General features: G+C 31.1%; 1 protein-coding gene across 1 annotated transcript in view; it reads left to right on the top strand.

The window, feature by feature from the left end:
- The window catches only part of LOC118181985 (cyclic nucleotide-gated channel alpha-3-like), a 554742-nt gene that overhangs the window by 209433 nt on the left and 324034 nt on the right, over positions 1–21275 (top strand). The window contains exon 3 of the mRNA XM_035351236.2: positions 19319–19416. The gene's annotated coding sequence lies outside the window, so the exon portion shown is untranslated. The remainder of the gene's footprint in view (positions 1–19318; positions 19417–21275) is intronic.

The following is a 21275-nucleotide window of genomic DNA, read 5'->3' as shown; positions in this document are numbered from 1 at the left end:
ATGGGGTCGAACATATCCCGACTAGATGCTTCATCTAGCAACTGAAGAATGGCCTTAATGGTGTTAGCGATAGGTGCTTTACAGACTGATCACTTCTGTGTGATATGAACGCTATGTGATGATCTCAGCCATCCTTAACTACGACACATCAGCAACTTTACACTTACAATCTAGAGACGCCTATCTAGCTTTGCCATATTAGTATATCACCTGTGTTGAAACTGTAGCAGTGCTTTGTTTCCAATACTCACAATGTTAACAAAGCTAATTAATCTAATCAGTTGTCTATTGCTATATTCAATTAAAACGTCGACTACACATACTTATAAAGTTATTAATTTTTACCTGAGTAATTAGTAAACTTCTAGGAAAAAGTTTTAAAACTCATTTTTCATCTCATAAATCTTTATCTTCCATTTGATCGGAAAAATGTGGTGTAATATATAGTGATGTTTTGTCGTCTAGTTATCTATGCAGAGGGCAATGAATAGAGTGCTTTTAATTTGTATCAGTCAATACCAGGCATGAAATTAGCAAGATATGGCTCGTTGGTTTCCTGTTAAAGTTTAATTCTATGCGAGATAACTATAGATATTTTGTAAAATATCTAAGTACCAATGAATTGTTAAAATAATTATTCTTTTCCATTACTTTTTACATATTCGTAAAGAGCTAAACATCTTTATTCATATGTTTGTCAGTTGTAGTATCAATATGTTACATACTTTCAAGACAAAAATTATATAAGATAACGCTATGCAGTACACTGTATGCAGTTTAAATAGTTTAGCATTTCATTTATCGAAAGAAAGTTTCCTGGAAAATTATCTTTTTAGGTTAAACCATTAGAGACAGTTAAATGAGCTATGGAAAAATTTACTAAATTGCTATATTTCAGAAAGAGATTACTTTTTCATTTATATGGTAAATATAATATCATTCAACATACATTCATGTGCAGAGAATATTTTACATTGTTAGCAATGCCTTTAAAAAATCCTAACATTTCAAATTCTTTGACCAACTTTTATTCTCATTTCGAAATAAACGTTTCTTGCCAAAGAAATTGCCAGTCTCCGTCCATAAAAGCGAATCGTTTGTCACAGGAAAGTGCAGTGATCCACATTCTAACTGCAACTTCAGTAGGCATTAAAAATTTTCCTCCGATGCTTAAGATAATTTTTTTTCAGTAGTTACAGTTATTTTCTTTCCAGTCTGTGTTTTGGAAGGAAAAACGAGATCGAGCAGTTTGTGGAATCGCGTGAGTCTTGGTAAACTTTCACGATAAAATAAAAGAAAGCGACCAATGATATGTAATATAAATGTAAAGATGCAAAAACTTAAGTTTCTTCAAATATATCACAATGTTAGATAACTGTCATAAAAAAATTTACCTAACCACGTACCCTAAATAAACATCTAGAATGACAAAGTACTGGTTTACATCTGTATGTATCCATCCAAAAGCTGCTTTAAACACACACTTACATACTTACACATATAGTTTGACGCAGAAGTTCTGCAACACATCATGACAGCATGAATCTTGTGAATCTAAAATAAATTTTAAAAATAAGTTTAAATGCTAACGTTAATTCAAGAGATGTTTGAAATAATAGCATTACTATACGTATTATGCGTGAAAAAATTAAAGGAAATTAGAAACGTAAAATAGAAAATAATAAGGTAAAATTACAAAAAATATTGGCATTAATGAATGAATTTTGAAAATATTCCAAGTTATATATGTTACTAATATCAAATTCGAACACTTTTGCTTTCAATTACTGATGCACATTGCATGACCATTCTACTCATAAGTTTGTCAATGATATTTATTAGAATTAAATGGCATCAGCGTGAAATTACGGCTTCAATTAATTTTAAAGCTTTATTCTAATCTTTAAACTCATTTTTTGTTTTAATATCATCCAAAAGTAAAAAAAAAATCCTTTCTTCTTTTGATTTAGTTTTTGGTTTTATTCCTTTACTTCTTAACCCAAAGGGGCAATTTGTCCAGAAGGGCTATTAATTTAGTTTTGGCATTTTGCATCGTCCACTATAAAAAGGCGTTTCACTTTTTAAATTGTTGCCACCAAATATTAGAGCCCTGCATTATACTTAACGAATTAAATAAGGAAGAATCTGCATGAATGTATGTATGTTTTTCGCACTGTGAAAAGGCAACGGTACCTAGAGCCATCAAATTTTGAATAACGTAGTCCTCTACGCGAATATGGGCATCTAGAAGCCAAATTTAGAATTTGTTTTATTATCTGTTTCCCATTTTGTGAAACTTTAATGAATTTTTGGTTAACAAACTCAACGATTTCAAAGCGAGCAATGACAACACTGTACGGGGGGAAAGCATTTTTATCTCCGGCGCGCGAGACTGTTTATCGGAAAAAGTAAAGATATGCTCATTTTAAATTAGTTTGGGATATTGCTGTTGAACTGAATTTTATGGTTCAATTGCGAAGAACATGATATTTAATAAATAAAGTTAACACAGAAAATGTTTAAAAAACGCCCTTTTGCGCGTAAAATAAAATATAAAAGCTTTCAGATTTTTTTTTATATTTATCTTAAATCAGTAGTTATCCACATTGCGCAATAATGATAAAGAATGTGAAGTGTATTTCTGGTAAAAAAGTAAATTTAAGAAGCGAGATGGCATATATGAACAATGATTGCAGTGAATGGCATTTATTCATTATTTTTTTCAAAAATGGCAATCATGGCAATGGTATTCATTTCATTTTGTAACAACTTCTTGTCCTCAGAGGCAAGTTTTTACTTTTGCGCTACTGGATAGCTTAGCGGAGTTCTGATTACGTGAGAAAGAATAAATGTCAGTCTTTTTGAAGAAAATAATCAGAGTTCTTTACTTTAATGATAATACATCATAAATGGCAAAAAAAATATACTTCTGCCCATGTATATTTTTTCCTTCAGTTTTTCTTAATTTTTTATTTGAGTATTTTTACTAATATTGGTTATTTTTAAATAAATAATAGTAAAAGTGAAGGTATGTGTAAAAATGCAAAAATATCTAGGTATTTACTCTTGCATATTTAAAAATACAGAAAAGCATATGGCTACGAAACTCCATTAGGTGTTTTTACGCAGATTTGAACAATGAGTTAACTTTATCAAAGCATTCGAGAGCTAACGGTCTAGGAAGCAAATCTTTTCATGGAAAAATCTCTAAAGGAGCTAAGTCACGCTTGCGAAAAACCACAAAAGTACTCCATACGGTCGGCTAACGTTAACTATTTCAGTGAATGAACTTATAAGGTATATATCTCCCGCTTTCCTAGCGTGCCTTCGTGGTGTAGTGGTTCTGCACGCTGGGCCGGTATTCCAGAGGTCCGTGGTTCGATTCCCGGTGAAGGCTAAAGTTTCAATTTACCTGCTTCCAAAAAGTACCTAATGTCTGTACAAACTAACCTAATAGATATGATACGAAATTAACTATGTCAGGTGGTTCATGTACTCAATCTTTCTCTAACGAATGTGCCTGTTTGGTAGAAGCTATACATACTTCCAGAGGCTTATTTTATTACATCATACAAAATAATCTCGACAGAAAACGCTACAGAATTTTCTTTGGAAATAAACTAAAATTAACAATATAAAGTTTGAGTTATTTTATTAATAAATATTGTAACACAACATCAAGAACGAATGTTATTTTCAAACCAAGAAATATCACAAAATTTTATAAGAAATACAAGAATTATTTGCATTTCTGATAACAGTATAATGTTAGTGATACATAAGAAAACAATCGAAGAATGGACAGCATATTTATATTTGCAAATTGAGGAAAACGCAGTTCGGAATGATTATTTTAAGTAAGGAAAGTTAAATCGTTGTATTAGGTGTTCCTCTATTATTACTACTGCTTCGAAAATCAGCCAAACATTAAATTCATTACATAATATATTTTAACGCAGTTCTTCATCCATAAGGCCTTTCTTACACGTATTAATTCATGTCTATGAAAACTCATTAGTTGCATTTGTGACTACTGAGTTTTCTGCAATGATAATTTTGCATAAACTGTAGCAATTGCTTCATTTGTTATTTGGCTGTTTAAACCTGAAACTATATTTTGATGCAGTTTTCACTCACACATCTGTGTCATCTCAGTATTTGTTTTATGGCGTTAAGCTGTCCTTAGTTCCCGACCATAATCATTTTGCGTTAATATTACAATTGCATCAGTTATTTAATATTTTCAAGTTATTGACGTTTCGTCCTCCATAAACTTTTCCCTCCATACTAGAATGTTACATCTGGTTGCTCTTTTCCATATTTAATCCTGGAACTTCTCTGGCTTAGAATAAACCAAGAGATCCATTGTGCCTTTATTGTGAAATGCTCATTATCATAGATTTCATATGAAATAATGATCAGATTAAAATATGCTTTCAATATTTTACTCTTTGATATAGAACAAACAGTATTGAAATGTATCCAGGTGCATTTTATAATAATGATTTGAGAATACCTTGTATGATTGTTCAAAATTTAAAACAAGTCATAGTAGTATGATCTAGACTTCAGTGACAATGTTTTGAATGATTAAAATGATACAACTGCAACAAAAGGATATGCAGGTTCATAGCACAGAATGAAGAATACATATACAATAAATTACGCATGCAAGCAAAAAAGATATATAAATTTGATAAATAAAATAAATGTTAAAGTTTGGTTATTTAAGCTTAAATGGTTTCTTATCATAGCTACATTCATAATCATTCCCAATTAATATTTACTATTTACCCCATTTTACGGTATCACTTATTTGATGCCAGTAATTTTTTAAAACCAACTTTTGAAGTATTTACAAAATAAACTTCGGAATTCTTCAATTAAAGCAACGTAAAATTGCATTTTGCTTAATTTTGATTTTTGCTTAATTTTGACTTTTCGCGCAGAATTTTAAAATTAAAAAACCCCTTTTTTTATATTTCTAATATTTATGTATTAGAAAAGACATTAAAACTCCAAAGTGTCTTTTAAACTGTAATAGAGTTAAGACCAGATATGATACTTTTTTTACGACTTCTCTACCAACTGTATGCAAAACTCATTAAATTATTCTAGCTTATTAACTGAATGTAGAGTGTTCCTACATATTCATAGTATTTATTAATACGCAGACCCATATAAAATTTTTATTTAAATACAGTTGTCAGCGTGAGTACCCGGCAGAGGGAATTTCCTATTTTCAATAAAGAGCTCTTTTGAGACATGCTTGCTTTTGTCAAGTTCAGTCTCATATCTGAATATGGATACCAATCATTTATCAATTTTTATTTTTAATTTGGGCAGCAAAAATGTTTAAAACGGAACGATGATGAGTTGCTAGGACTAAGGAATAAGTATGTGTTATGTGAATACGAGCCAGTTTTCCTCCGAATGTCCTCCACGAAGACAATCCTTCCCTTGAGCAACATTCCTTGTGTGCTTTGCCATACTGAGATTACCTAACCTAACCATGTCGTATAAATAAGAGTAATATAAATATTTTGTAACTGTTAATTTTCTAACAGTTGTTCTTAATTTTAAAACCCTTTACTTTAAATTCTTGTTTCCCACATACAACTTTCTACCAGAATGAGTTTTTAGTATCGAGTTGCATGTAAATGAGGTAGGAAGAGTGTATAGAGGAAGTTTCGCTTACTGCAGCAGAAGAGCTTAGAAGTCCTTAGTGGCGCCTGTTTGCCGTCAGGCTACTTCGTTGTTAAGCTCACTACGCTTAGCCGTGTTGTACGTGCCCACTGATATTCGCCACTTAATTTGATTAACGGCCAACTACTTTAAGTAATTGTATACATCTTCAGCTAAGGCAGTTTAGTTTAGCATTAGATTAGTTTCTTATTTTCTAATCTTGAGTTTAAAGCCCAAGTGGAGGCTTTCCTGTAAGTCTGAGAAGGGGCCGACTGTCCTAATTCCTTTGAGTGAATAAAACGGTATTATGACCTTTCTCGTCGTTTCTTGGACAAGTCGCTGCATAGTTCAATAAGTTCCACTACGTTAAGCATAGACAAAGTTGTTAGGAGTATTACAGTTTAAATAAAGTAATTTAGGACCTTTTTGTCCTAAATTACTTTATTTGTTTTGAAAAAAAACCTTTTTAAGCATTATATTAACCATTATATTTCTCTCTTCATGAGTAACATCTCACATCAAATTTACAAAAATGTCGTAAGTTTTTCATTTAAAAAACATTTAAATTGGGCCTTAAAGTCTCGTTGGGACATTAATTGAGTGATTTTATTGATGAGACTTTAAAGTTCCGTGAGGAAATAAAGGGTTTTAAAAGAAAATTCTTTTAAAGGGACATTTTTAAAGAAGCTCCACCATATGTGTTTGCAAATCCTTTTTTAAATAAATGAAGTATTAAAACAAAAATAATAATAAATTTAGATTAAGAATAATGTTTTAATTTAAAAATCACAAACATTAAAATTACTATCGGCTATGATGTAAATAAGCAGAAACTTCTGTTCTTTAATCAACTTTTGAAAGCGCAGATAAAAAAATGCAATATCAATTAAATCGATATAAACTGTTGCATTAGAATATGAACATCAGAAATATGTACACTACGAGCAGCTGAAGGAGTGACTGCGATTTTTGTTTCATTAAATGTACCCACAGGCGTTAGTAAACAACTAAAAGACTGGTACTGAATTGTTTTAATGTAATTGGTTAAACTGAAATCTGAGACGACTAATGATTCTTTGTTCAAATCTTCAATTGCCACTTATTATAGGAATGCAGTAGTTAGAATTTAAGTATTACAGTTCTTTATTCTAATGAAAGTTCTTTTTTTATTTATTTGTAATACGAATGATCGTATTTTATGGCAACTAAAATTATTGTATAATTTCTTGAAATCCTCTTTCCTAAAGGATGAAAATACGCTTCGATAAGCGTATGTCTAGAGTTCAAGAAGTTAAACATTACTTTATGCTGAGAAAAAAAATATTATTTCTTTACATTACAAGGGTTTCTTACAACAGTGTAAACATGTAATATTTGCTTAGCCCTGAAGATGCATCCTGAAACAAACAAACTTTTTTTAAACATATGCGTACTGAATTTTGTAAGAAACGATAAGAGGAATCTCAAGCAAGGATCTTCTGTTAAAGAATAAAATTTAGTTACCACCATTATTTTAAGAGCATCGCTCAGGATTAAGATGTTTACTGCATTGATCGACTAAATAGAGCTCGAAAACTCAACGACAAAGGTAGTCTGTAGAAAGTAATAATGCAAAATTCGAATATAGTAAAAGAAGAATTCTTCTTCTCTTCGAAAGTTTTAATCTTCAAACGTTTGACATTCAAGCTTTTTAAATAAACAAATATCCAAAATCAACTTGCTTGTGAAAATTATTTATAAAGCAACCTAATGGGAAAAATACCTTTTTTGTTAGTTGTTATAATTTTGTATATACTTAAAACTTAATGATATATAAATATTTTTTATAGATAGATATAGAATTATTTATTAGATATTTTTTTATAGATAGATATAGATATTTATAGAAAGAGGAGGGAGAACTCCGGTAGAATTCAAATAGCTATTTCCGTTACTTTTGATACGCCAAGGATATAAATGTTCGCCATAACTGTTGCAGTTTCCCGACACAAAGTGAGTAAAACAAAAATACGATGGCAATTACTTTCCAGTAAAGATTTGATATAATAAGGCTGTTCTGGAAGCAATACTGTGTAGTAAATTTCAGGATAAGAACAATTCGTAACACCTGCTAATGGGTGTCAAATAACTTAGCTAGGTCAATATAATAATAATGTGTTTCTTAAGTTCTATAAAGTGAATTATCACACCAAAATATCTGTACAAGACAAACAGGCACAGATTAAAATGTTTCAAATTTATTCTACCTCTTCCGCCAGGCAGCGGACTGCAGGCCAGCCTCTCACACTCCAAATCGTAAATCTCCAAACTTTATAATAAAGCGACTTGCCACTCAAACCTATGTAAATTCTGTAATGAGCGAACATCATGGCGAAAAAAGGCAGAAAAAGTTAAATTAACTAACATTCCATTAGTAAAATATGAACACAAATGCTACAATTTTATCCATAAAATTTGTTTTATTACATCTATCTTTTTGCGGCTACATTAACGCGAGAACCTGAGTTGGTTTTGCTCAGAAATCCAAAACCGAATCTTGTTTTCTCTCAAGACAATGCTCTTCCTCACATTTAATTTATGAATTCAAGTTACACATACCTTCATACACACACTGAGGCTGATTTTCATTCTCCATTTTCTGGCACAGAAAAAAATAAAGGAAAGAAGCCTATCTGCATTTTAAATCCAGTGAAACATTCTTTGTTACTGCTTGGCCACTTGCCAAAAGCATTTTCAGTAGTTCGGAACCCCCTTTTTTACATTTATTTAAGAGCAATTATTGCGGGGACGTTTGTTTACTTCGAAACCAATGACCCCTCCGACTCTTCGATTATAGGATATGGCAAAATTTACGTCTTTCTCGTCATAAAACACTCTTAGAATGCTTAATTTGTTATTTAACTTGTCAATTTGGCAAGAAATCGCCAAAAATTACCAAACTTGGCGACATTTTGGTCCGGTTTCTGTAGAACTGTAACTATGTCCGACCATATATAACTGTAATTGTATATGCCTTCCAGCAATTTTGAGAAATCGAAGATTTATCGTCGTAATTTATCGGCGGCTGGGGGAAAACAATATAAGTCCGGAGAGTGTATCAGTTTTTAGCTCAACTTTGACTTCGAAGTGTTGAGAGATCTCCGTAGGAGCTTTGTCTTTTTATTTGCGCTTTCTATTACACTGTGTTAAACATTCTTAGTAGTTTTAATTGCTAACTACTGATTATTTTGTGTCATAGTAGAAGAGCTGTACGAGTATTTGATAAAAGTTTCAGAACTGTAAAGTATTTATTTCGGAAAAATAAATGTTATCAATTTATCATCGATTCTGTGTGTATTCCGCCCGTTTACGAACACGTACTCCCGTAACACTATTAATATATTAACTTTCTGAACTCTCAAATTTTACGTATAATATCCTTTCAGTTAATCAGGCTGTCAAGTTTTGCGTTTTCTGTTCTGCATGTTAAAGTTTTTCATTTTATCTTAAAGGTTAAAGTGAAGTAAATGAAATGTTGTATTTAAGTATGAAAAATGTTAACCTTAACGTTGAATAAAAATGAATTTTAAATGGATAGATTTAAGCTGATATAACCCTCTATTTTGTAGTAATCAGCACTTGCTCACTGTCCTTACGTTAAACTCATTGCCATCACAAAAACGAGTGCTATTTGAGATTTAGTTCTTACTAGAATACTTTTTTTTATTTAACTGATAAAATTTATTTGTGTTTTTAAATGTTTAAAAATTTAAGCATATTATAAAATTAAAATATAAACCGTTATTCTGTACCAAAGTATATATTATGTGATGTTATAAATTATATTATTAAAGGCGTTATAAATTAGATGAATTCATTTTATTTTAAAAATAAAGTCATAAATTATTATGAGGTAGGCTTAATGCTTTTGCAACTGTCAGTTTGTCAAGCAGCCATGGCTATAATTTGAAAGGCAAACTAAAGATTTTATGCTGCGTCGAACGGGCAAAATTCTAACAACGACTAAGGGGACCGTATAAAAAGTTAGATTTCATTACTTTTACAAAATTGATATTTTAAATTAACATATAATAAAAGTATAGATATTTGCATAATTTAAAACATTTTTATAGCTGAAAGTGCATAATTTAAAACATTTTATAACTGAAAGTGCATGTCTATGACCTATGGCTGTGAAAACAATGGACCTCTATGGCTGTGAAACCATAGGATTTTTAGAGATATGGTGCATATCAAGTGCTTTTTCTTTTCTACGAGAGATGATGATATATATAGAAGATATACATTACTTCATGCATTTTGTGCACCATCAAAAGTTATGAACTTAATTTTCATGAAATAAAATTTATTTTAAGATTCGCTATGATAATTCGTTATTTTAAGGATTGCATTTAAATATTGCGTCACAGTTTTCGCTGAATATACTTACAATAATTTTAATCAGCTATACATATCTTATGCTTAAAAACCTGCATATTAAAAATACAAGTCCTTCTTTATGCAATACAGTCAAATACCGAAAATCCGCCGACCTGAAATCCGCGTTGCGTCTCAAAATATAAATATTCTGTTTATAGGTTCCGTAAACCGCAACATTGAGTACAAAATATCGAAGAAAAAATACTTACCGAATAACGACGTCATAATTACCGAATAATAATGAGTCATAACGGAAATTTCAAATTATTGACATCATGCTAAAAGTTTTTTTCCCCTCTAATCTGCATCGAGGTAAAAAGCAGACGATGCATTCAACTCTTCTTTCAAGTTCACGATTCACATTGTTGTATTTTCTGATCTTTATTATTTCACGAGATTATTTAGTGCTGCCTTTTTTTGATCCGTATATTTCGTGGATAAATTAAGAGTATTTTAAATTTCAGCCCTTTTTTAATACATTCACAGATAAAAAACGCACTCATGATTTTACTGCTTGCAACGTTGAAAAACGTAAACACGTTGCATTGACGGTAATGCAAAAAGGGCAAATTCTGCAAAAGATGGAGACAGGTGCTACTCCTCGGCTTATATATATATGGAATTGAGATACGATTGTGTATGATATACGGAAAAATAAAGAAAAGCTGTTTAAATTTTACAGTAACAGTGATTCTAACACCGGAATCCGAAATCGGAAATCTTTGCATGAGGCGAAATCGGCAAACCTCGATGCTGTGTGTATATAATACAATGAATAATATTATCAATTTATATATATAATAATAATTTAATGCATATAATAAGTTATTGCAATAATGTATATAATAATTTAATTAAATGTATCTAATACGCCTTATTTATTTTGCACTTTTAGTCTGAATATTCTGATTTATCTTTTCTGTCCTGAAATCCGCAAAATCCTAAAATCCGCACAACCTCTGATCCCAAGCTTTAAGGATTTCTGGACTTCTACTGCACCATTTTATCGATTAAATTACGTATGAGTTAGAAAAAATATTCCAAATAAATAAAGTTATACGGCTTAATCAAAATTGCTTTCGTTAGTTAAATATCACCTATGAATTAATTTAGAAAGAAATTTATGCCTGTACTGGTATTAGTGGAAAAAATCGCTTGCACGAAACGTATAGTTTATAATTTAGTCACATAAATTTTTATTTAGTATACGAAGCAAATGCTTCCCGATTATCACAGAGGATCTTGGTTTACGAACATGCAGTTTAATTATATTGTTTAATATACAGATACTTGACACGATTTGGGAAGCATATTCGCTTTATCATGCAGCTTAGAACGCACTAAAATATCGATGAATTTCTCTTCATTAGCGCAGAAGCAACAATGGATGCGTTTATGGGAAGGATTAAACCTTCTTAGAGGTATTAGGTAAACATAGAAGATCCTCCTGGTACCAATATGTCTTGCAAAGCCTGAAAGGTTTACGGAAAATAAGTGTAGATCGATGCCTGAGGAATAATTTTACGGCTTGCGAGATAATAAGTAGTCATTTTCGCATTTAATTCCTTACTTTTCTTTATATATCGCAACATGCAATGCCCGTGAAGGGTATGAAGTATTAAAGTATTAATATTCAGATAAATATTAGCATGTGTGACTAACGTTTATTGGGAAAGAACATTATTTTTAATACATTTTTATATATATATTTTTAACATATTCTCTGACAATAAGGGGATTTGGTTTACTTCCAACTTCCCTCATACATGTGATGCTTTGTCTCCAAACTGCAACAGTAATAGTCCTATTATTTAGATAATGCTTTCGAATATTCAATACACGTTCATGTCTCTCGGAATTTTAGTCCTGTCATGTTCTGTCTCATCCACATCATCGTTCTGCCAATATATTCCGTATATTCTATATGTAAATGCAATTTATCTTTAAGCACTACTCTAACATTAATTTCTGATATTGCATTTAATTCCCTGAAAAACGGATACGAATTGCTTTAAAACTCATGTAAATGACAGAGCCTGAATACAATCAGTTTTGTGAAAATCTGCTACCAGATCGTTTGAATCTTAATTTATTTTCCTTAACAAACCCCATTTTCTTGAACATTTTATTTCTTTATACTGAGTGTATTATATTTATTGGTAATGCTTTTAAATTTAAGGGAATTAATTGATTAAAGCTAAAAAATGTTTTCCGGCTCATGGAAGTTAATTTGGGTTTGACAGGTAAATTAAATGTAATAGCTTTTGGATATATACTTTTATCTAATCGCGAATTAAACGCTATACAAGTATAAACACAATTTTTTCATCGTCAGAAAATTTAAACTCACAGAATAAAATATTGGACTATTAAAATCAGATTTATTAAATGAATACAGGGTAATAATAGTACATATCGGGCTTGTAATAAATCTTAATCTTTTGAGGAAACTTGTCAGTGTGTCAATCTGGTACTGGTAAAAATACCCAAGCGAAAGAATTTGCTAACCTAGATTAGCGTTTATGGGCAGAAAGTCACAGCTTCACGTCCTCGGCCATTCCTTATGGTTTATATTTGCTAAATCCTAAGAACAACTGGCAGGGAGATCAGCAAAAATTGCTCTTTAAACTCAGAGATATGCTCGGGGGGGAATGCACTATTGGTCATCAGATCCATCTATTATGACACATGCTAATTTTAACTTTGTTTAGTCAGATGCTTTCAGTCAGCTTGTTTGTAGTTGACTATTATGCTGCATGTGAGTATTACTGACTCTTCCAGGTATTACAAGTCAGTTTTTCTTAAATGTATGTTACATTCCGATGTTATAACAATCTCCGATTCCGCCTTTTAGTATTTAAATTATCATATCAAAATATACTTAAATTATATATCTGTTAGAAAATGAAACAGACATCTAACTGTACTGGTGTGGTGGTGTACTGGTTTTGTTTAGTGTGTCTTTGTGGATCTCCCACTCACGAGCGATGAGTTAAAGCAAAATGTTTATTACTTCATTTAAAAGTAACGCATGTTTTTCATGCAATTTTAGAAGAAACAAAAAGAATTAAAGTATGACTGGCAGTTTCTCCCCACTTTAGAAGTAAAATATTCAAATTAGATTAGAAAGTGAATGCATTGTACGATACATGTAGAATCTTATACCTCACTAAGGCTTCGTTAAATAAAGTTTGCATTTATTACATTGTTTACATTTTGAGAAAAATTCAACTGTAACCGACACCAGTCAATAAATATACTCTTTTAATTGGAAATTACTGTTATAATTATTATTATTGGCGTTCTGTGGCAGTTAAATAAAAGGTGATTTTAGGAATTTTTAGGAAGTGCAATTTATCTTTTTACATTCTCAAAGTTTAAAAATGTATTGGAAACTCGTTAACCGTTCCCTAGATAAGCAAGGCAAGAAAAGAAAAATGAAAAAGTTTAAGTAAAACCTATAAAGACACATTCTTTTAATTTCATGCTGATCAAATGAATGAGGTATTGGGGCGGAAAAGAAAAATGACAAGCTTCAATTAAAATTTTACATAAAAATGTGAACTAGGATATGTTAGCTAGCAAGACAAGTGATGTTCGTTTCTTTCACTTTAAACAGTGATCAAAAGTAAAAAAAATCAACACAGTAATGCAATAATCCTCACTACACTGTAATTATTTAAAAATATCGTGTTTCAGAGCATTTTAAAACCGTTAAATTGCCAATCTTACGGACTGGTCTTAACCTTCTACATAGCAGAAACATAATTAAAAACTTAGTCTTCTTTGTAATGGCTTATGTAAAAGTCTGAAGTTTTAAAAATTCTTAAAATTTGTAGGTAGAAATATTCGTAAGATGCCAAACGTTCACTCAATACTTATCAATTTTTCTATATTTTATTCTCAGACATGGAATACGTTATACTAATCGCAGATAAGCACCTAAATATTAGCGAGTACATTAATTGAATATACAAAATACACACCATAAATAGACCAGACTGTGCTAGACAGCTCTTATACGCAGTTTAAGCAAAGGTTTTGGAAGGTGAGTTTAGAGTGTGTTAAGCCTATTTGAAGTTGTGCTTTGAATTACTAATGATTTGATTCTGTAGCGTTGTGTGCTTCTAGCCATTAAGCTTGTGCCCGCCAACTTCTACTAGCCAGAGCATTTCTGCCTGTTAAATTATCGTATGAGCCGTTAGGTTATTTTAATTGCATTTTTAGTTCAACGTTACTTGTTTGATTTAAGCCAAAAGTGTTGGCTTTATGGAAGCCCAAGTGGGGTCATCTGTTCAGTTATATTTGATTGAATAAAGGGTTTTTTACACCGCTCTTCTGACGTTTCTGTTGTATTAGGACATGGGGATACATTCCTCATACACTCTTTTACAGTTTAGTGTATGCTATCTACGAGAGCAAAACTCTATAAAGCTTTTGATAATTTAAAAAAATAAATAATCATTACTAAGTTAACAGCCTGAGTATTTTGTTTAGACACATTAAACACTTATTATGTTTTAGAACGCGACGTTTCATAACAAAATAGACTTAGTCTCCAGGACTAGTTTTGTTGCTTAGGATATCTCGGTAGTTCACAAATTACCTCTTTTCTCATAATGAACACTTATCCTGCCGAAACGTATAGAGAGCGCAGGGATAGGACACTCTTCCACGGTGGTGAAAGTCTAACGTTGGAATCCCATTCGAAGTCGTCATCTGTAATGTGTAAAACCTTTACAGCTTACAGCTGTTTACTTAAAAAGCATAATTGTCGATTCTAAATTTTTTTAAATATTATCGTGATTTAGTTTATAAGGTATTTCTCTCGCCTTCTTAGCATGCCTTCGTGGTGTAGTGGTCAGCACGCTCGACGCGTATTCGAGAAGTTCGTGGTTCGAATCCCTGCGAGGGCATTGCTCATTTTCATCTCTTCTACTTCGAAATAACCTAATGGCTCTACAAGTTGAGACCAATGAACTCTTATTCTGGGACTAGAAAATATACTTCCTGTTTAGTGTAAGCGCATAATATTTATTAAGCGATTAATTCTTAAGCGGACTGAAGACAACGCATAGTTAATCTATAAATCAGATCATTCCAGAAGTTTTCAGGAAAGAAGCATTCATTGCGTGTGAAACGATTTTAGATGTTACGCTTTAGAATTTCGGTGTTATTTAAAAATGTATTATGTACCCTCAAAAGATCATCGTTAGAACGATCGTTTTATATTATGGCTAAAATATTCTATAACTGAGAAGCGAAATGTGAATGTCGTTATGAGTAAAGATACTAATTAGTATGCTTTTGAGAAGACCAAAGCGTAAAAATATCTTTGTAATGGAGTTACTACCCATCTCATCTGAAATTTCTCTTCAGGAATTCATATCCTGAATTCTGATCACAAATTGATTCAAGTAAGATGCGATTCATTGGAGAGAATTTAGAACTAGGCATTGATCATAAAACTTTAAAGAAGGAAAAGCAATAATGCTTAAAGTAATAAAATATAGATAGAATAATGGTTAGAATTTATCACCAACAGCCAAACTGATCGACAAATTATAAGGTGAACTATTCGTGAACTATTCGAGGGAGACCCAATCCGCCTTGTCCCAGCGGGACCAAATTATAAGGCATTTTCTTCCTCCTTTCTGCATGTCTTCGTGGTGTAACCAGTAGTACACTCGGTGCGTATTCGAGAGGTCCAGGTTTCAGTACCGGCGAAGGCATTGCTCATTTTTTATCTACTCCTATTTCAATGTAACCCGATCCTATGGTATTTTTAAATGTTTTCACAGATTGAACGGAATAAGCATGAATACCGAAAATCTAATTTTATATACTTTATTGAAAGTAATTGTTATTTTTAGCCCAGAAGGGCGATTAATTTCGTTTTGGCATTTTGCGTTGATTCACTTTTCAAACTGTTACTACCAAATATTGCAGTCCTGTATTATATTTAGAGAAATTAAATAAGGAACAGTCTGCATAAATATATGCATGTTTCTCGTATTGTGATAAAACAACGGCACGTAGAGCCATCAGATTTTAAATAACGTAATCCGCCACCGAATATGGGCATTTGTAAGTCCTAATTTGGAATTTGGAAGTTTCATTATCTGTTTAATATTTTGTCAGACATTGAAGAACTTTTGATTAACAAACTGAACGATTTCAAAGAGAGGAATGGCAACACTGTAACTGAAAAAAAAAAAAAAAAAAAAAAAAAAAAAAAAAAAAAAAAAAAAAAAAAACACTTTTATCTCCAGCCCTCGAGACTGTGTATCGGAAAGCGTATCTTTAATACGCTCATTTTAAAATTGCAATAAATAATAACCTGTTGAATTTTATGGTTTAATTTGAATTTTATGGAAGAAAATTATATTTAATAAAGAAATGTAACACACAAAACGTTAAAAAACGCCCCTTTGGCATTCAGATTGGCTAAAAGATTTCAGATTTTTTTTTAATTTTGTCCTTTCGTTTCTTTTTATCCCCAGTCTGCGTGCTCTGTTGATCGTGAAAATGAAAGAACAGGCAGATAAATGAGTTATCAAACTCACAGAGTATCGCCATCATAATTGATTAGTTGATAGACTGCTCTCTCGCTGGACAATTTACCGTGCTGTCTAGAATATGATTAAGGATGATGGTTCTCAGAGGTGTTTTGACCTGAATGTTGATTTTAACATCTACACCAGGGAAAGTTATTTGTCCCAAGTAAGAGCTGTCCCTGAGAAGTCAATTTTAACCACAACTTAAAATTTCAATTTGTGTGAAAGCCAGCCTGACGTTAATTCCCTCTACATTCCACATACCTAATCTGAATTTACTTTGTAAAAGATTTCTACGAATCATGTAGATCACAATTATTTAATTTATTCCCAATAAAGAAAGTTTAAGAAAATTTTAATTATTACTCTAAACTTGAGTTTATTTCGATTCAAATTTCTGCCTGCAAATAAAGATGCATTGTGTATTTTTTAGTTTCTTAATAAATTAATTTCATGATCAAACAGAGACGTACTGCTCCTTATGCCTGTACAATTATATGTACAGTAAACTCAGACTTCATTGGCAAATGGAATATAAAATTAAAACAGTTAAAAACAGTCAAAGGGGAACGAATGTAGCATAGATACCATAGGATAATAAGGTCATCTTAATTTAACTGAATTCATCATGTGCAAAAACGGATGAAAATTATTAAAGAAATTATGCGGTTAATTTCGTATTAACATTTCGTACATCATTTAGCAAATATAGGAAAACGTTGTGGAGTTCCTCACTTTGTAAATGCTAATTTACAGCTGAACGTGAAAAATCTTAAGAACTGATAAGCGAATAATCGCTTAAATTCGTGTGACAAGAAACAACAAGATGGCAGCCAACATTACGATCATCCGAAAAAATTTGTCTTAACACCTGGAAGGTAAACTTGTCTGGACGCCGCCTTGCGTTACCCTCCAGTCCATGGCGCTTTAAATTGTAATTCTGGATATATTTTCACTTGCGCAGACCCTGGAATTTAGAGCTATTAAGTAACAATATGGTCTTCAAGAAGGCATAACACGCTCTAAAAACACCTTCAGAATCCTTCGCTTAAATAGCACTTCTTTCTTCGTTAATCTGAATAAACGCGCGCTAACTGGATTAACATTCTGGCAGGAAAGTGTGGGTAAAAAGGAGAGTGAAAGGAAAGTTGTTTTAATTAAAAAATAACTATTAGTCAAAATAAGTAAATCTCCACTACTATTTTCACTTTACGTCAATCTTACAGAAGCACGTACAAAATGTCTTAGATCAACGAGCTGCATCACACTAGCTTGTTTCTAAGAGCTTGCAAGAGCTCATATCTAACCTTTTATAAAAAGGGCGTTAGATCCCACAGGATTACCTGACAGTCTAGTTAATAATATGAAAAGACTCTGTAAAGTTTGCATTTCTGTTACTTATACACCCTGTTAAATAATTATGTCTTTGGAAATGGATATTATGTAATTTAGTTGTTGAATTTTGCTCATTATTTGGCATTATCACCATTATTTGACCAGCACTTCAAAGTACATATCTGTGTAAATGTGTATGTACCATTTCTACATGTTCTGCAGTAAACTTTTAATTTGAGTTTTATAGTAATCCTTCATTATCCCATGCATTATTTATTCATCATTCATTATCCTTTATTATCCTTATTATAATCCAAAATTAATTTCGAACACCAGAGTGTTTCAGCTTATTAAACTTCATGTAAATAGTAGATTTGATTCTTATGCCTCTGTAGAAGTATTATACAAATGGGCAGGCTTCACATTCTAAAGCATTGTGTAACAAATATTTCAGACACTTTCCATAAAGCCAGCCAGTTTAGGCTACAATGCTATTTTGTTGCAAGTTATAATTAACCTTACTGAGAAATTCAAAATACATTACAGCTGAGTAAAATTAATTATATCTTGTTAATCCTATATCACAGAAATATTCATTCATTTTTAATGCTAGTTTGCTGTTTGATTTTTGGTACATATTAAAATCACGAATTTAGTGATGAATGCTTATCCCCACCAAATATATACTTTATTATCAGAAAATCATTAACTAGACTCAAGTCATTGTTAATTTGTTATATATGCAATTTGTTTCACATTGAAAAAAAAATAAGAACGGGTTCAACTGTAAACTTTGAATTCATCTTCATTCCTATTTTTATACATATAGCAAGTTTCCATTATTTTTTCGATTCCACGTTAGACCATGATGATAATGTATCAACGTGATATTTTTCATTAATGTAGTTTTGAGATTCTCAAATACTACATATGTAGACTTTTAAGAATTGAAGTTTTAAATGGAGACTACAGCAAACTCACTTAAGATATCTTCGGCTTTTAAATTTTAGAGGGACTAATTATTTCGTGAAGATTTGGCGCCTCAGAATTGGATTTAAGCATCCATTTGTATTTCGTTATTCAATGTTAGTATGTAATGAAACTGAATAAAGGTTTGTTGCTTGGAGCATTGGTACAGGAATCAATAGCTAAGCATCAGAGATTCGAATATGTCAAACTCAAATGGGTATTTGTTTTGATAAATTACATCAGTGTCTCCAGATATATATCGATTTCTCAACCATGTTTCAAAGTTACAAACTCAGATGATTTATGCTGCATTTAAATTAAAGTTGCTGTTAATTATTTTTCTTTCTCTTTAGGATTTGGAACGTATTCCTGGAAGTTTGCGTCAGAGCTTAAAATAAAGAAATATAGCTAGAAAAGCTTTTTGGAACAAACGGAGCTGGAATGTTTCCAGGTATTTTATAAATTACACTTTTAACTTTATTCAGCTATAAATTATTATAGGTATGAAATCAAAGAAAACTTCCATATACGATTTTCAAATAACTATCCTAATTAGACGCATTTTTATTAAGATTTAATTTCTTATTACCTCCCAGTTGCTTTGAAAAAGTATTCTGTTTAAAAGAATTTACATTTAAAATAAATTTCTCAGTTAATCAGAACTTATTAGTTTAATATGCATAAATCATTCAAAGAGAAAAACGGTACATAGTGGCTACAAGTTTTTAAAATTATAATACATACATTTAATTTAATACACATACTCATGATAATAATCATTTTATTACTATATTGTAGCACATAAATTTTAAAATTAGGTATTGAAAATTTTATGCAGCTATAAAATACTGTTTATGGATGTTATGCAATTAATTGTTCTTGACTATATCTCGGATTCTATTTAAAGCAATGAGAAAAATTACATAGTCATAGTTAATTAATAGCATGTCATTAAATATCTGACCTTTAGGCCTTAGTTTACGTGCTATGAGTTTCTTACTCTGCGACTGAAATGGAAAGTTATCGGTAGGTATGATTTTTGAGCAATATTGGGGAAAAGGAAGCCTCGGCTAAAAGTAAGGTAAAAAGGTACTATTATATAGATATTTGTTTTAAATTTCTATCAATCCAAAACTTTGCCTTGCTATATAAATCATCAAAAACTGTTTAAAAGTATATAAGAATTGATTTTTACTTCATTAGTTAAATATGCATACAAAAATTAAGTTTAATTTATAATTCTTGTTGGATAATCTCTGTTAAATCTATAAAAAATTATACAAAAAACTTAGGACGGTTTCCTGATGAAGGAAATCTAAAAACTTTGATTAAAATTATTTATTTGTCTTTACATACTGTGTTTATTATACAATATGTAATGTTTTTGAGGTAAGTGGAATATCTAAAGTTTGGGAAAATTGTACTTGTACTTATTTTGATTATTTTTGTTCATGTTTATCTTTTATGCCAACTTGATCAACATGCCCTAAGGTAAGTGTTCAGCTTAATAGGCAAAAGGTATAGGTATGTTGTTAAACCTTATTGAAATTACTGTCAGGTAAGCATAATGTATTTTGTTTGAAACGATCAGCTTCATGAACAGATTTCAAATTTGGACCGCACTTAAAATTGTAAACTAATTACAAGTTATTGTTTCCAGTGAAATTACAGTTTCCTCTATGTTGATTCTTTATCTGCTTGTAATAACAGGTATGGAAACTCAAATGCCTCCACAAATAACACGGATAGCAATACGGTATAAGGTCTTACATATACATTTTATGAACACTGAAAAAACTTAAAACCCTATTAGGCAGCAAATCTTGAAAATTTGCCATATTTCGTAGGTCACAAAAGATTAACACATCATTATCTCTTGAATGGAGATGGTGAACCGATTTGTGCTACTTGCAATGTTGCCGTTTCAGTGAATCACATTTTAACCTGTTGTACTGCTTTCAATTAAAATGTGTTCATCATTTAAACTCTATGAATATTAATATAATCAAACTAATTGGAAGAAATACCTATATTAATATCCTAAAATTTTTAAAAGACATTCCTTTTTATCATATGATTTGAGTTTATTTCCCTTTTTTTCTGCTTCACCTGATGCCAGAGTATTTTGCACTTTCATCTGTATATATCTTCGTCAACATTAGAAGATCCGTTAACAGTTTATATAATACAGTATCAAGCTCCTATAGCACTTTAGTTTCATTATATTTTGTCTGTGGTATATAAGTGAATGATTTTTATTTTATCAAAAGACTGTGCAAATGAACCTTATAAGTAAACATAACCTTAAGT

The sequence above is a fragment of the Stegodyphus dumicola genome, chromosome X2 (genome assembly GCF_044657685.1).
Source record: "Stegodyphus dumicola isolate Sdum_Otavi_A_Nest chromosome X2, ASM4465768v1".
Lineage (NCBI taxonomy): Eukaryota > Metazoa > Arthropoda > Arachnida > Araneae > Eresidae > Stegodyphus > Stegodyphus dumicola.
This window is presented reverse-complemented; position numbering and strand designations above follow the sequence as displayed.